Consider the following 17093-nt stretch of genomic DNA (forward strand, 5'->3'; position numbering starts at 1 on the left):
GCTAAGTCAAAAGAATAAGACGTTGCAATTAAAACTACTGTTAAGAAACTTATTATAGTTTTAAACTGATTAAAAATTGTAGCAGAAAGTTGTCTCTCTGTTTCACGCTGCATCAGAGAGCATTTCCATGGGCTGTTATTTAATTTCCATTCATGTTTTTCATTTTCATGTCGAACATTGTGAGAGATGTCACATCTTGTTATGACCCTGACAGAATGACCTCCCTCCCACATATAAGGTGTTCCTCCATCAGGCTAACTCGACTAGAAACTCCCCTCACTCACACATATTGATGAGGTCATCCTGGACTGCCAATGAATATAAAACTATCAATTCCATAACACCCATAAATATACATGAACAGCAAACCCTCTTATGTCAGCTCCCTGCTCAGTCCTGGGACTGTCTAGTTATTTACTGTGTCCATACGCAGCGGGTTACTCTCTCACTGGCTGATGGGTATTTCCATATTACCGGTACTTGCCTGCTGACAGCAGGGAGTTCTTTACCGATGGTGTTCATTATGCTGCACACCACAAAACAGGTTGATTAGAATACACTGAAACCTAGGCTATACCTTACGGTCTGTCTTACTGCACACACTCAAAGACAATCGGTGGATGCATGTCTCATGTTTGAGCCTCTCGTTAATGTCTCATCACATTTATTGTTATTTATGTTATATTAATTCAGTGGAGGCAAACAGGCATGTTTTTGTCTCTGCTATTCGCATGTGATGTGTCATAATCTTTCATTACTGTGAAGGTGTGAGGGTCTAGGCTGCTTCTGTTGCAACAGGCCAGTTAATTGTCATTACATTGTTTAACAGAATGTACACAATAGATGGAAGCTCAAGTGACATCAAGGTCCGGAGTGCCACATTGTCTTGTGCCATGACATCTATGTTCAAAATAAATCCTTCATGTTTTACACTGTTGAACATAACAGTGCAAAAGGTCCAACTGTTGACACTGATTTTTGACCCATGGAGTTGGTTGCATTTAGTTATTCGAGTGAAATGCTTTTAGTCTGACCTCCTTCACCTTTAGATGACAGTGATGTTTCCACAGTTTGACGTGGCTAACAGGGCCATGTTTGGAATGGAAAGAGGAAAAGAGAGAAATCACTGTCACTCTCCCCCGAATCCCCCCCCCCCCCCACACACACACACACATACATACGCATACACACACACACATACGCACACACACACACACACACCGACACACATACTGTACGCGCACACGCGCACACACACACACACACACACACTCATACATACGCACACACACACACACACATACACACACACACACACACACACACACACACGGTCTTTGTCAGAAAAGGTTACTTGTCAAGTTTTCAGCTTCTTCTCCCATGTGATAAGATGACAAGCTGAACAAAGCAGTTTGATTTACAGTAGTTTCTTTTCCCAGCATTGATGATTACCATTAATTAAGATGCTGATGTTTCAATGGATAAAAGTGAAGCAGAAAAATGATGTGCACACTAGTAGAATGGTGTCTACCATACTAATCTTGGCTCCTCAACTACATTGATTTCTCATCTTTTTTCCTTTTCCTTTTCAAAACCAAAACCAGACAGCTACAATAAACCAGATTGGAGCTGAACGCAAAAGTACTTCTTTGGGGAGGAATGATTCTCCTTAAATTACCTTGCCTCCAAGTACATTTTGTCTGAATGTTTTTTGCTTCTTACAGACCTTCCTTGTTTTTCCACACTCCATCCCAACAAATTGATGTTGTAAGGAGGTCCCATATCCCCATATCTAATCGATCCAACAGCCCTAGATTTGCCATTTTTATTTAGGCTCCAATTGTCCTACTTTGTCTATCAGTAGTAAACCTATCAGCTTTAGAAGAGTGGAATAGGCAATATAAATTGATTCAATCTCAGGCAAGGTCTGCTCACAGACTCTTTGTGAAAATGTTTACATTAATTTTACTCATCTCAAATCTTATTACTGTCTTTGCACTTCTGTGTGATATTACGGAAAAAAAAAAATCAAATAGACAGGGAGGATGAACCGGGGGAGTTGTGATTACTTTCTAGTTTATAAAGGCACAGAATCCCCATGAATTACAACAGCTATATGGTGAGTGTGTGTCAAATACAAAAACTCTGTATAAACCAATACAGGTGAGCATACCAATTGAACTGCTGAAATGAACAGCAGCCATTTGTATGTGCAAATGTAGGATGAGTCATTGTTGTTTTTGAATGGACGGTTAAAGGGCCACCAGGCAAGCCTGATGCTTTTTCTCTACGAAACTCCCCCTCGCTCGGTCTGAAGCTCTTTTCCTTTTCTTTGCATCTTCCGTCAAGGGTTTTCGCTGCTTCTTCGCTGGCTCTGCTATTATACACACGTTTGCAACAATCGCTAGCGTTCCGTTAGCCTCCCTCTGTGCTGTGGATGCAGGATGGAAACTGAAGATGCTTCGGTCGCCGGGTACGATACACTGAACTTGCAAGCGGGATATTCTTCCTACAGGCAGTAGGGGCGGGCGAGAGAGTCTTCATTCGCCCTGTAATGAGTCATTTTACCATATACCGACTTACGAAGATGAGTAATTAACACGAAAACGTTGCCTGGTGTCCCTTTAAAGGTTCTTTGATTTCTCCACACTCTCTGTCCACAGAAGTTGGAGGATAGTGGTTGAAATGACTGTTCCTATTCCACTGTCTACCTCTGAGTTCTGGTGTCTCCACATTGTAGTCGTGTTCTTGGTGTGGCCTCTAGTGCATAAAAAGATGGAAGTCATGTTGTTGTTTTGACCGGAGAGTGGCCTACCGCATATAGCTACAAGTAAGAGAGACAGAGAAGAGAGAAGGAGAGCGCTGAAATGAGGCAACAGGTAATCAATGTTTACCACCTGGACATAATAATTAATTGGCACAAACCACCTCTCTATAGCGGTGGTGGAAATGTGTTCCCTGGCCATCAAATTAAAGATTTCTGACACAGGAGATGTGAAAGGAAATGCTAAATGGCCCATACGACCTGCCTTTCATTGACTGGCTGCTAGAGAGCAGCGCGTTGATTTCCTTTTCTGCACTGACACAAAAACATGTAAATAAAAACTAACTCTGACATTCTGCGCGGGGCCGCGGGTGAGATTAGGCCTCAGCAAACCAGAAAATCTGCTCTGTGTTGGTTGGCAGAGTCCACGCATTCACTATTCTGTGGCATTTAGCGACTCATGTCAAAGGCCTTAGTATCGGCTCAACAGAGCAATTTGGTACAGCAGAGTCCATCTACTATCTGACCCCAAACCACTATCCAATAACAATATGGGATGCAGGTCTTTGTCAGACGGCAATCTCTTCAGTTGCTCTGGTGAATAGCCATGTATTTGACAGGATGTTGACCACTTCTATGGATTCTTCTGTATCAAACCAGTCTCCACAGTAAAAGGCCAATAAGCCCAATTAATTCTGTAATTAGCACAACACATTATTTCAAAAATAGGCATATCTATGATGCTGGTGTGTGAGGACTCTTATAAGATTTGTGCTCGTCCTGTACCTCCTTAAAGTGTCCAGTCTGTTTGGCATAACCATTTCGACAGCTGTCAGTTTGCAAGCTTTCACATGTGCACCCAAAGCAAGGCATCTTGGCAGGGTACATGTGTATATTCATAGGGCAGATTTAAAAACACATTTAGAAAAAAGTGATGTAGCGTTAGAGAAATCACAATGTGATAAAAATGCAAGATTTTACAGTATGTCTTCATCTGAGAAAACCAGACAGCCTCCGTTTATGTGGCAAGGGATTCTTGATTGTTAGCCGACTATATGCTAAATATCTAGCCAGTAAAGGTAGCCAATGCCCACATGAATCCATGAAGGTTGCTTGAGATAAGGAACTTCTGTTTCATAATATGTTTTCACTATATTTAAAACACTTCCATTCATGTGTGTGATATGTACTTCACAAGTATCACACTCATGGGTGTACAGTACAACAGTCTTTGTCATTTCAGCAGCATCACCAGGTGCATAGTCACAGGTCAAGTAAGGCAAATTAACTGAAACACGTTATGTTACAATGTTTTGCAGCTCGATTTTCCATGACTAATCTACTAGACATCACGTGTCAACAAGTGTATCAATCTACCTAATTCTCCCTCCAAAATCGCATCAGAAGTGTCATCACAGCTTTTGTGATTTTTGTGCTTTTATCTTTGGTGCGTTGAAAACCAATAACATGGAACTAAAGTTTAAGGATGGTTCGCTCTAAAAAAAAGTATCTCTTTTTTCTCTACAGATGTACTTTTCTGCAGTCACCTCAGTCACTGAAGAAGATTAGTTGTTTCCTAATAGACCTATTCAAATCATCTGGTGAAAATCCCTTAATATTTTTCTTATCACACTATAGCCCATAGTTTATATATACTAATATAATATAGTAATATAATATTATCACAGAGCCCTAATTTGATCAGAGAGCATCAGTCATGTCTGCTGAATGTGTAACATAAAAGTCTAACCCTATTATAGCTTAGTAACCAGACACCAGTGGCAGTCTGTGCATGCTATACTGACTGGACAGTAACAAACATTGAGTGTTACATAGTTTGCTTTTTAGCCGCAGGGTTGAGGGTGATTTTGAAAGGCATCTTCCATTAAAGTGCTGGATGAGATCATTAAAGAATAATAACCTTTGTTATATTGTTTTTTTAATTATGTTATGCTGCTTCTTTCTCTTAATTAACAAAAGCATGAATAATAAATGCTGAGCACAACCGAAAAAGCTACAAATAAATCTCATGAAAAAGATATTGGAGGAGTGTGCTTCTAGGACAAGCCATTTCTACCACAGACAAAACAACCTCACCCTGACAGTGAATTATGTCCCCTGTTGCCCTCCTCACTGTGCTTTACCCAAGATCTGTGTGGAGTTTCTCCCAACTTCAGACAGGTTAACTGAGGACATAATGATTGGTAGAGGACATTCAGAACACCGCTGGACACAGTTTTTTCAATTTCTTGACCTCTGTCAATTCGATGTTGTCTTAGCAGAGAGAATTTATTAATGACATACTAGCCCTTTTGTTCTTGCAGTGATCAATCAGGCCATGACACCTCTGCAGTAAAACAGTGGTAGTGCAGTGCCTACATTTGGATGGAATGCAGTAGCCACGTAAGTCATGGGTTTGATTCCCGGTTGTGCCTTTGAGCAAGTTAGAGAGACTGGCCCCTGCTAATGGTATCTACAGTATAAGTCACTTTGGATAGAAGTAACAGCTAAATGTTAATAAAACATAAGTATTTATCAGCCTTGAGCTGATTTTTTCCCCCCTGAAATGTCATGCTCATAAAAATATGATTAAAACGGACACAATTACAGTGTTACGGAGGCATGGAAGAATAGTTTCTTATTCCATTTGTCGAAGTATATCTTTTATTAAATAAAAAAGGTGGCTTAGGCTACATGACCTGTGCTGTGTCAAAACCTGTCACAAGCCTATATTATTTCTTCTTCAGTGACACCACGAAATACTGTTGCGCAGGCAGCATACCAGAAGTGGTAAAGAGCAGGCCTGTCAGACGTATTGAGTAGTTTAAGCCTAATATGTCGACACGTCATGCAACAAACAAATATGAAAATGGTGTAAACAAATTTCCACTGCCTTCCTTCCCTCCTTCACTGTGATTTCAAAGGACAAAATATAAGCTGTAACTGAAGAAAAAATAGATAGATAGATACAGTAGATACTTTATTGATACCCAAATGTTGACGGCTGTTTTTTTTTTTAGGATTTAGACTTTAGATATGATATGAAGCTGATCTGAGGATTCACTGAAACTTTTAGGACTATCATTTGGCAGTGTGCCAAACTTTAGCTAAATGCTTTCTGCAATGACATGACAACTGATCTGATGAATGGCAGGGTTACTGTATGCTGCACATGTGATAGTTCTTGGACTGTCAGTGTCCCCTCATACAATTGTACAATAATGTACCATTTCGATGGAAGCATAACATAACAGAATTATACAGTATGCAATAGACTACTGTACAAATGAACAATATACAGTAATGTACATACACAATGCAATGTATTTCAGTGCAATTTAAGTTATAATATTTATAACATAAGAATATGTCTCAAGGTGGTTTATTCCATACAAGTTGAACAGAATAATTTTTAGAGCAGGCAGGGCTAACAGTGAGATTGCTGTTCTGTGTGTGTTCTAAAGTGTGCCGTTCCAAGCATACACAAACTTGACTGGCTCATCCTGAAACCCAGAGGCACTCTATGGTGCAACAGACAAAGCAGAGTGCACCAAGGTTCATCCCAGACATGTTCTAAAAATGTCAACAGCAGCCTACACACTCTTTACCAACTGTGTGTGTGCTGTATATTTATACTGGATATATGGATTGAATAAAAGACAATTCATTGGTAGGATAAAGCACACTATGGGAGGCATGTTTCTTAAAACAGCTGTTATTTTTCTTGTCAGGGTGTGTGTGCGAATAATCCTCTGAAACTGTCCTCAGTAGTCCAGGTCCTGCAAATATAAGAAATGTGAAAACATTCACAATCCAACATATATTTGCGAGAGAGTGTAGGTTAAGTGTAGGCTATTTCTATCGCATTTTATTGAGCTCAAGCATCAAGCATTAAAAGAAAATCTCCCATCCCCTTTGTGTGTCACCACATCAACTCATCTATCTTTATGTCATCCCTGATCACTCACTCTGAGGCCGTCTTGAAGAGCTTGTTAAAGCACACTTCTGTCATCGTTGGAAATAGTCAGTTCTCCCAGCTGCTCCTTCCTACTGCAAACTGTCATCCTTAAGCTTTAGCTCAGATTGATGGTAATACCTTCATGTCAGTTCTGGGCTTGATGGACACAAGGAGAACTAATGGTATCAAAGTTGTGTGAGGCACTTCGGAATGTGTCTCCTCATCACTCTGCATGTCTTACTATTAGCAATACACTCACTGAAAAACATTCTGCTGTCTGCATCATAGTGCTGTGAGACTGACCATACCCTTAATGTGTCACACCGGACATTTGATGCCAACAAACAGTGTGTCCATTGCATCCACATACACTTGGAACTAAGAATCTCCTGGAGGCCTTCTGAGCATACATACATGTGGATACTGTACACTATAATTTAGTGGACTACACAATGGATATCCACAGCAAATATCCACAGCAGTTATTTTTGGAATATTTCCGAATATTAAACTGAGAATACAACAGTGTTTTGTTTTGGATTGAGTAGAGTTTACCCTGGTGGTTTTGTTTGTGCGCCATTGAGGTTTGGTCGGGCATACGTACAGTACAGCGAGGTCTGGTGCTGGCATTGTTTCGTGTGGTGCCAGGATGGCACGGCATCACACAGTGCCCACTCTCCCTAGCTACCAGTGGGGATCAGAGGGTGTCAAGGGCCCAGGCTCACTGGGACAGAAAGGTGGCTTTGATGGACTATGTTGAGATTGACTCGCAGGATGTTTTTGTGTATAATTAACACAGAAGGATCTGCCATATGTCTGAGGAGAAGCAGGAGGAAGAATGGTCCTATTTCTGCTTGCTCATTCACTTCAATGAATAGGTCTTTCAGCTCCGTGTCTACATTATTTAGTCATTTTTCTTAGAGTGGCTCTATCAAGACTACACATTTCACTTTTCGAATGCTATCAAAGTGAGAAAACAGAACTCCTGAATGTTAAGTTATTTGCAGTCCATCTGTTCCTGCACTTGGGCACTTTGTGTGAATACACATTACAGGCCACAAGGAATAAAGTCTAAAAATGGTTCCAAATGGCCCAACGTCTCTCTCTACATTTATGGCAGTCGCTATGGCAATAAATGAGCAGAAAGCGCTGCTGTGATTTGATCAGATGTGATGAAAATGACTTTTGGAGTGGCAGTGGAATGGACAGCCAGGGGGCCATAATTACTTATCAAATGTGGCTAGTATGCAACTAAATCATCAGCTGTCGCCGCTGGCAAAAAATGAGGTATTAGAATTGTGCAACAAAGGTTAAAAAAAGTCTTTTAGCCTGAAAGGACTATTATTCTTGAATGAACCCTCCAATTCCATCACTCTGACCTGAGGCCAAAAGAAGGTATTCATCTCATAGTCTGTGGTCTGGAGGAGATATTATTATGCTGGAGGACCATCACAGCCAACAGCATGGGATTCCTTTGGGGGGGGGGGGGGGGGGGGGCATCACCTAGCATCTCTTCTTTTAAGATTGAAAAAAGTACTTTATGAAGTTTTCTAGCTGCATAAAGATTTCTGCTTCTTATTGTTATTATTGGGAGACTGTGGCAGCTTAAAGAACCATATAGTAAAGGAGATGACATGCTTGACAAACTATGGTGTGGTTTTGTTCCTAAAATCAAACTAATCAGAAACATTCCTGTTACCCAAATATGGCATTCCCAATGTTTTGTGAGCACCTGGTTTTGACATTCCAAAAACCTGTGTGAAGGACTGTAATGAAGGAAGCCAATGGCACATCCTGAATGATGAAAAAAGTGATTTTTTCAGAACATTATATCTTCTGGACATTTTTGCATGGTGCATTCACAAAAGAAAAATAAGCTTATTTGGCATTCTAGAAATGGCATACAAGAAATATAGGCTATGGAAAAATACTTAAATAATTTTGATCTTGAAAATAAAATTCACTTACACTTTTTAATTTAACAATTAAAATTAAAATGTGCCTTACTATTTCTATGATGTTATAAGTATTAGCCTAATACACATAAACAATTGTGTTGTTAAAAAATGGCATCAGTATAATTACAATAATATTATGAGATCATTGGACATGCCACAATTTCAGCTGAGAAACATAAACCTCTATGGTCTCCATGTTTTAGTGGAAAAATCTGGGAACTCTTAAGGCTGAAGACATATACTCTACAGTACATGAAGATACTATAATGACTGAATTTACAGTAATAACTTATAAGATTGGAAATCTGCTTCACCCTCAGTATTTATTTCTGTTTCCTTTTTATTTAAATCATTAAAATTGTGTTTACATTTCAGTAGCAATGTTATTTGTTATTGTTGCATGTCTCTTTGAACAAAGGCATCCGCCAAGAACCATAACCATGACTATAATGACCAAAAAAAGAGCATTACCATCGTACAAGAAGCAATGGTTGTACACTGTGTGTGGAGTTTCCGTGAAGAGCCCAATAATCAAAATAAATGTCTTCATGTAGCAGCCCACTCATGGAATAGAAACGTTTGATTGTGATGATAAGGGTGAATATGGAGATTTAGAGTGAGCCCAGCGGAAAGCACTGGCCAGTGGAGCCAGAAATGACCCATCAGAAGGACCACTGCAGCATGCAGCCACTTATTTCATGGGCTAACAGCAGCGAGCTACTGCCTGAGCAACACATCAGGATGGGGGGAAAAGACAGGCCTCCAGAGACGTGTGTGTGTGTGTGTGTGTGTGTGTGTGTGATAGATAAGAACATAGAGAGAGAGAGGGTAGAATGAGAGAAAAAGATTATGTGTGTGTGTGTGTAAGAGAGAGAGAGAGAGAAAGGGAAAGAGAGAAAGGGAAAGAGAGAGAGAGAGAGAGAGAGAGAGAGAGAGCCAGAGAAGGTGGAATGAGAGAAAGAGATTCTGTTGTCCGGTTGCCCATTATTTGTTATCTATAGACAGCCTGTAGATCACTGTCACCAAACACAAACATGCTTCCTCCTTTGGCCTAATGTAGGCTACTGGGGTGGGAATGATATACTTTTATCAGTCAGCGTATCAGTTTTAAACAGTCTTTAATGCCAATCACACTTCAAGTACGTTGTTGTTCCCTCCAACCAAGGAGGCTGGCAACCAAGGTGGCTTTATCAAAGCAACAGAGAACACTAAAGGGAGAGTCTCTTCCGCCACCTAACTGAAAAGCTCCTTGTTTCTCACCAGCTGTGGAGATTCTCTAGTGTCACACTTCATTTTGCTCCCTCCTTGTAAAACGATGCATCCATAATTAGCTATTGTTCCAGGTTTTGGGGATTTTTTTTTTCAGCCGTCATAATTGTGCACATAATTGTAGCTTACTCTAAATGATGTGCAGGACAGTGTAGGAAAGAAACAGAATGGTTGAACATAATGGCAAATTAAAATACTACTCTCGTTGTAATTATATCCAAACTTAATGAATCCATTTATTCCTTTCTTACTTTACAATCAATATCAACTTCCTAATGCAGCTTACACCAAGGACTCAAGGATGTCTCTATGAAAAGCACTGGTTTTATTAGTCCCTTGATTTTGTGTCACCTAGCTCTACACAACATTTTTTAAAATGAGAAACTGAGGGTGGGAAATCCTGAAAAAAAAGACAACTCCTCACCTAGACAGGAAGTAAAACTTTATGAAGCGAACCCTGCAGTTGCTGCTCCCATATCACACGTCTTTCTGTGGGACTCAATTGACCTTGTCTTTAGTGCTGTGTGGACCCTGCTGTATTTTATCCTGTCACATTTCCCCTCCCTGTTCTCCTATCCCGCGATGCTTTGAGCTCGTGTTTAAATGGATAACGCAACCTGGCTTATCATGGTCCTCATATGTCTTTCAATATGGCTGTGATTTTATGTTTACTATTTGTTTGCGCCTACTTTACGGGCTAAAGTAGGGTGATTTAGACCCCCTGCTTGTGCACCATAATGCCCTAGATCTGGCAAGGTACGCAATGATGGATAGTGGAGAGTGCTAACCTTGGTTCCATCTGAATCATTAATGGGACAAATGATGTCTGTACCCTCATTAACAAGGATTATGCACTAAATCTGAAACTGTCATTGGCAAGATGACGGCTAGGTATGTAGGGCCATGCAGCATTTCATAGTTTTTGTCCAGTTTTGTCCAGCAAGAATGCTTTGGTAAAACTGCTTGAATTAGTTGGATGAAGCTGAATGCTGAATGAAGTTGAATTAGGTTTGGCTGTAGCAACTGGGGTGAACAACTCACTGAGCCAATAGTTCTACAAATATACCATCAGTGAGGAGGTCCTGTCTTGCACACAACCTTTTCACTTGTCCCTGGTGGTGTAAAACTCTTTAAGTCACCCTCTTAAGCATGACATTTAAAGTCATACAGCATGCTGGGGTTGGGGACTGAGAATGCTCCGTCTGGCAGGCTACCCATAGTGCACCAGTGTTTTGGATTTGCCTTGAGTCAGAGCAGAGCGCCACGCTTAGCACACGCAGAGAGAGTCCCCCTGCCTCCGAGCTGCTTCTGATGGTCTGTGTCCAGTCAGGGTCATGTAAACAAAGCAGATAGGCTTTCAAAAATAATTCTATATTTTTAAGGACAGTGTTCCACTGTAAGACCTTGTGAATCTATTAATCAGAAAAATAAATAATAATAAATAATTTTACTAGTGCAGTGCCCGTTCAAAACATGCTGTTCCTGAAGAAAACCTGTAGCTCAATTGGATGCCTGCAGGCAGGGCTGCTTTAATGATTTTAAATTACTTTAATGATTGGGAAAAAACATAATTCCAGCTATAAGCATTTAATAATGAACATTGAATATTGAATAATATTATTATTTTATTATATTATAATAAACATGCAGCAGAATTTAAGCATGGCTGCATAGACATTTTTTTACAGGTGCCACTCTGTGTCTAGCATGGTCTGTAGCTTAAGTGGCTAGAGTAGAATGCTTTTAATGTATAGCATTCTGAAACTGTCATTACATTTGGGAATAGTCAGTCGATTCGGGACTGTGCAGTCGGCATTCTCATTCGTTTATGCAAAGTCCAAAAACAGTCCAAAGTAGAGGCTATTTGAAGTGTCAGATTATGAACACATACACTTTTTACGTCATTTTGAATAGCCACTGCATAACTGTGTGGGTTGGAGTGTTCAGGGGCGTCAAACTGTGGGTAAAAATGGGACTGATTACCAGGGCCCCGAGGGGCGAGAGGGCCCTTGAAAAATGTGCATGGGAGTGGGGGGGCATTGGGGCCCATCAGGACTGCCTATGCATAGGGCTCGGGATCTTGTGCTATGCCCCTGGGCGTGCTGATTCAAAATCCGGGGAATAATTTTATGCAAGCGTCCAGAGGCATTCTTTATGTTGTTGAGGTCAGACATAATAATCATCCAAACGTCTCAGTTAGCCTGCTCTACACAGCACTCACTTGACTTTCTACCGAGCACTGATTCAGTGCTGTGCTGTGCTGTGTGACAGGGGGAGTGGCTAGCAACAGCTTCTTTTAACAACATTTAACGATATATTTACAACATTTAACATCTCTTATCCAAACAATGTCAAACTTGGCACTGCCCCCATTTGTGCCCATAGAAAGACGCCTGTCAGACAAACGGTTAAGACACAGACACACACACATACACACACAAATAAACAAACAAATCCACTTCATTAAGTCTAGAGGTTTGAGTGTTTATTGCTCCAGGTATCTCCAGTCCTTGCTGAGAGGCTCTGTAAATATTATTGGTAAGTAGGTGTCCTAAATCAATGCAATATTTGCTCAGTCTGTGAACCGTAGTTGTGATGAGGCTTGGTGTTGGTACCTACAGAGACCAAGCCTGGCCTTGCCTGACCTTATCAGCCTCTCCACACAAGCAAGTCTTCCGATCCTCTGCTCTTCACAGTGCCCTGTCTTCATAAGATATGTGGAGGTAGGTTCAGTTGTTTAAATGTATTCTCCAGCAAGTTCTATCTGACCTATTATACAGGTGCACTCTGTGTCTTTCTTGTTCAGCTCATTATTGCCTGTGTGTCCAGTCTTCCTTTGCATGGCAAATCCTGGCTCCCTTATTTTGCAGTTGCACTACTTAGGACTTCTGCTTGGTTCCAGGTTCGTCCTTCTTCTCTTCATGAATGTATGCTCATTTGTGGTACTTGAATTTCATTCATTTGTGTAATGAATATATTTATATGCTCTTTCATGTTTCACAGTCTTTCGCTGTGTACAAGGTCCACTAGTGTCTGATGGCTGTGCATGTTTCTACTTATTTTGATATTATTCTGTATCTTTTAACTCTTTAAACAGTTCATATTATGCTGTCAGTTGCACAAACACTATCAAAGGAAAACTCAGTTATGAATTGTGTGACAACCATTTATATATTCATTCAACAATTATGATTACTATTACTCTCACTCACACTAGTGCAAACTCAAATGTTTCATCTTAAAGTCATACTTTCTATCCTCTTAGTCTGACTGGACTGGGCTTTCATGTTCAGCTTTATGGTCAGAATTCCAAAATGGGTTCCTTTATTATTGTAAAAGCTAAAAGAAACTCAGCATTTACATTTTAAATAGCAGTTACTGTAAGACCACACACACATTATTTTTTTTGCATTTCACTTCTCTATGGCCTCAGCTTTGCAGAGTTTAGCGCATTAGCACAGACAAAATATGTTTTGTGTCTTCGGCTTATTTTTGAAATGGGACACACCTGAACTTCCCACCTTGCGCATACCCAAAGAACGAACCGGAACTGCTCAAGCATCTGGTTCAGCTTCAGGACACTACAGTGCAACCTCCACATCAGCCATGGAGCACTTGGGTCAAATAGAGTTTTTGCTTATCTCAAGATATAAATCGTTTCATTTATTTATTTATTTTTTTACTTTTAAATGTTACATGGTTGTTCATGTGTTATCCTACGAAAGATGTAGTTATGTTCACTCCTTTAAGCAAGTAGGTATACAGGATGTTTACAAATTACATAAGGATGCTTTCGAACATGCTGCCATTGTCTTCTGATGCAATGTTTATACGTCATTCCTTACATAAAACATTACAGATATGTTACATTTATATAGTAATATTTTAGAAAAAATTAAATGCTGCCTTCCATGCATTATAACAGACTTGTGGTTATGATGGCACAAACATCTTAGTCACTTAGTCACAGTTGCACCTTGAGGATTAACAGCCCATTTGAGGGAGGATTATTGATATACATATTCATTCTTCCATGCAGATATACACATACACATATCTATATCTATATCTATATCTATATCTATATCTATCTATATATATATATATATATATATATATATATATATATATGTATGGTGTATGTATACATACATTACACACATTACATGCTTCATTCATGATGTTTCATGACATACAGGTATATACATACATTATTCATGTAATGCATCCATCCATCCTTGCACAGATAAGTCAGCAAATCCTCTGTTGTGTATTTAGGTTTGGACTAAACTGTCCTGATTAGAACTTGATTGAGGTATTTTTTTCCAACAGTGTTTACTTGGCTTTGCATTGTGTTGGAGCTTGCTTCATATCTGCTCTGTCCAGTCCAGCTGCTTGAATGGAGCCATATCTGTGTTTTCTCATCAAAGCGTCTGGCTGATATTAATTGTGTTGTTTCTTTGAAGATGTAAGGGAAAACTGCTGGAGTGGGGGTGGGGAGGTCTAACAGCCACTGCAGGGAGAGGTAATAATACGATCAAACACTCACCAGGGGACACAGGCCCACATTGGATGAACATAAAACCCAAGATGGCGAGCTTTTTCGTTTTGTGTGCCAACAGTTTGCATAGTAAGCTAAACCATATTTATTTTTGTGATTTTATGATACTAGTGTTTTATGTTATACTCTTTACAGACTCCTTTAAAGACTGACCACATTTGAACTTATTTTAGTTGCTGAGTCTCTGGAAAGAAGAATCACTATTGTTTTGACAACTACAGTACATTGTTTTCTTTATATTTAGGCTGTGGAGTTGCTTATACGTGGCATTACTTAATTTGATCAGATTTGACCAAAAAAATGGCTAAAATCGGCTAATAACCGAAGTTCAAATAATTGTTTGATGATTTATTCAACTGTGTCTCTGTGCCTGTTAAATAAATAGACTTGTGGTTTAATCCTACCGTATTATTTTCAGTTGTGAACTCAAAAACGGTTGGATATCGTATCTGTAGTAGTCTAGTGGTGGGAAAATGGTTACAAGGAACAGAAGTGGTTGGGAGGTGGAGAGGTCTTAGTTAGAGGTTGCCATAGAGAAAGGTCAGTTCTGTTTGGCAGGACATCACTGGTCATTCAAAGGCGACGTGATCTGATGTAGATACAGCCCTTTGAAATGCTGTGCCAGCATGTGTCTTAGGACTTCACAGCACCTTTTCCCACTGAGATCTGCTTTTTTCTCCTCTTCTCCTGAACATGAGCACAGGAGAGGGGTTTTGTCTTTTCTTACTGAAGTTTGAATTCTAAGAGATGAGGGTATGATTCCAGGAATGGGTTAAGAAAAGGCACAAAAAGCCCTCTCAAGTAAAGGGAAATGCCAAATCGGTCTCAAAAGAACAGGTGCATTGTGTCGCCATTCACTAGAATTATTTGGAGTGTGCTGCTGCTACAGGCTTTTGTAATGTGAGAAATCTTGGGGGAATATTGTCTCTCCACATCCGGTCTCTTTACAAAAAAAAAGAAAAAGAAACTCTCAGGGGACATTGAAAGGTAAAAATAAAAATAACTTACAGAAAAAGTTTAAAAAATTGACACTATTTAATCATCCCTCTCTCCCACTCTGACACTGTCTATCTTTATATATACAGTACATAGACACACACTCTCAGCCTTCTTTAAGATTTGTCTTTTTTTAAGACAACCCTACACTATCTGTTCATCAGTGCTTTCCCCTGATTAGACAGTTCCTCGTGTACCTGTGCAATCACAATATGTCACTACCATATATTTAATTTCTCTCCCTGTATGAAGGCTCGCAGAGGATATCAAATGTGTTATCAGCTTGCGGACGACATGGATGACTATACAGACAAAAGAAACCACTGATGCCTTGTAAAAATAGATGTGTTTGTTTTCTTTTGCCAACACTTTCTTTTGTGAAGAGGACAACCGTGGATCGAACCGGTGCACACTGTCATTATATATATGCTGAATTATCTGCACTGTTTGCTTGTGAGAGCATTTATACTGACATAGTGACGGAGCATTTTGTATGTATATATATATATATATATATAACCAGTCTGGATGTAGTAGCACTGAGGATTAAGAGGTGTGGAGAGAGTCCTGATTTCCTTGAATAATATTGGCAGAGTTTAGCACAAAGCACTCACTCACTTAATACCAGAGACCCACCGGAACACACACAATCACCAAAATAAAGACATTCATTTTTTTTTCTTCTGCATTTCACTCAACACCAAGTGATTAAGTTATATGAGCTGTAAACTGCAAATTCAAAAGCTAGGAAGTGAAATGTGGCCAAGAAATACCCACATCCTCTCCGATGGGGCACATTTATTCCGTTTTCCCGGTTTTAAGACTTAGCCTCCATACCTCGGCTTATTTTATGTTGTCAGGAATATGTATTTATGATGATATCATTCTATCCTCTGCTGGCATCGTGTATATTCAGTTTTAGAGAAGGGTTGCTGCTGTGGTAGAATGTTCTGTGGGAGAATGAGAAAATGCACAGCACTTCCACCACATCAAAAGGATCTCCACATAAAAAAAGTGGCTCGGATGTTTATTCAGAGTCTGTGTGTGCTCATGTGGTCTATTTGCCACATACTCTGGGAATAGATGCCTCTCGACAGGTCGCTGCCGCTTCCACACTTGTGGAAAGTGGCAAATGGGTGACTGCCTGCCACCATGGCGTCGCACAGCTTTCCATTTCCTCCCTGTTACTTTTGATGTTGACCCCTGGTCTGGAACAGAGGCCTTTGATAAGGCCATCATGAGATGATAACCGTAAACATAGTGATCAAATGCAGTATGTTCTTCTGTGAGTCTCTGTGATGTTGCAGGTGTCATGATTACACTGTGCAGCAATCTAGAAGATGGCTCACTCATCATGGCTTGCTATCCTATCATAGTCCTGTCATTTATTACAGCAGAATGTCTTTCCTTGGCTCTGAAATGTGGATATGATGAACTACAGTAATCCAAAAACATGTCAATTTTTTCATTACATTGATCATCAAGAAATAAAAAAAGCTCTCTAATTGATATATTGAAAATTTCATTGCATTTTCATAATTGTAGGTATTTTGCATTTTTTGAGTGATGTCTCACAAATTTAAGTTG

The sequence above is a fragment of the Alosa sapidissima genome, chromosome 14, assembly GCF_018492685.1.
Source record: "Alosa sapidissima isolate fAloSap1 chromosome 14, fAloSap1.pri, whole genome shotgun sequence".
Taxonomy (NCBI): Eukaryota; Metazoa; Chordata; class Actinopteri; order Clupeiformes; family Clupeidae; genus Alosa; species Alosa sapidissima.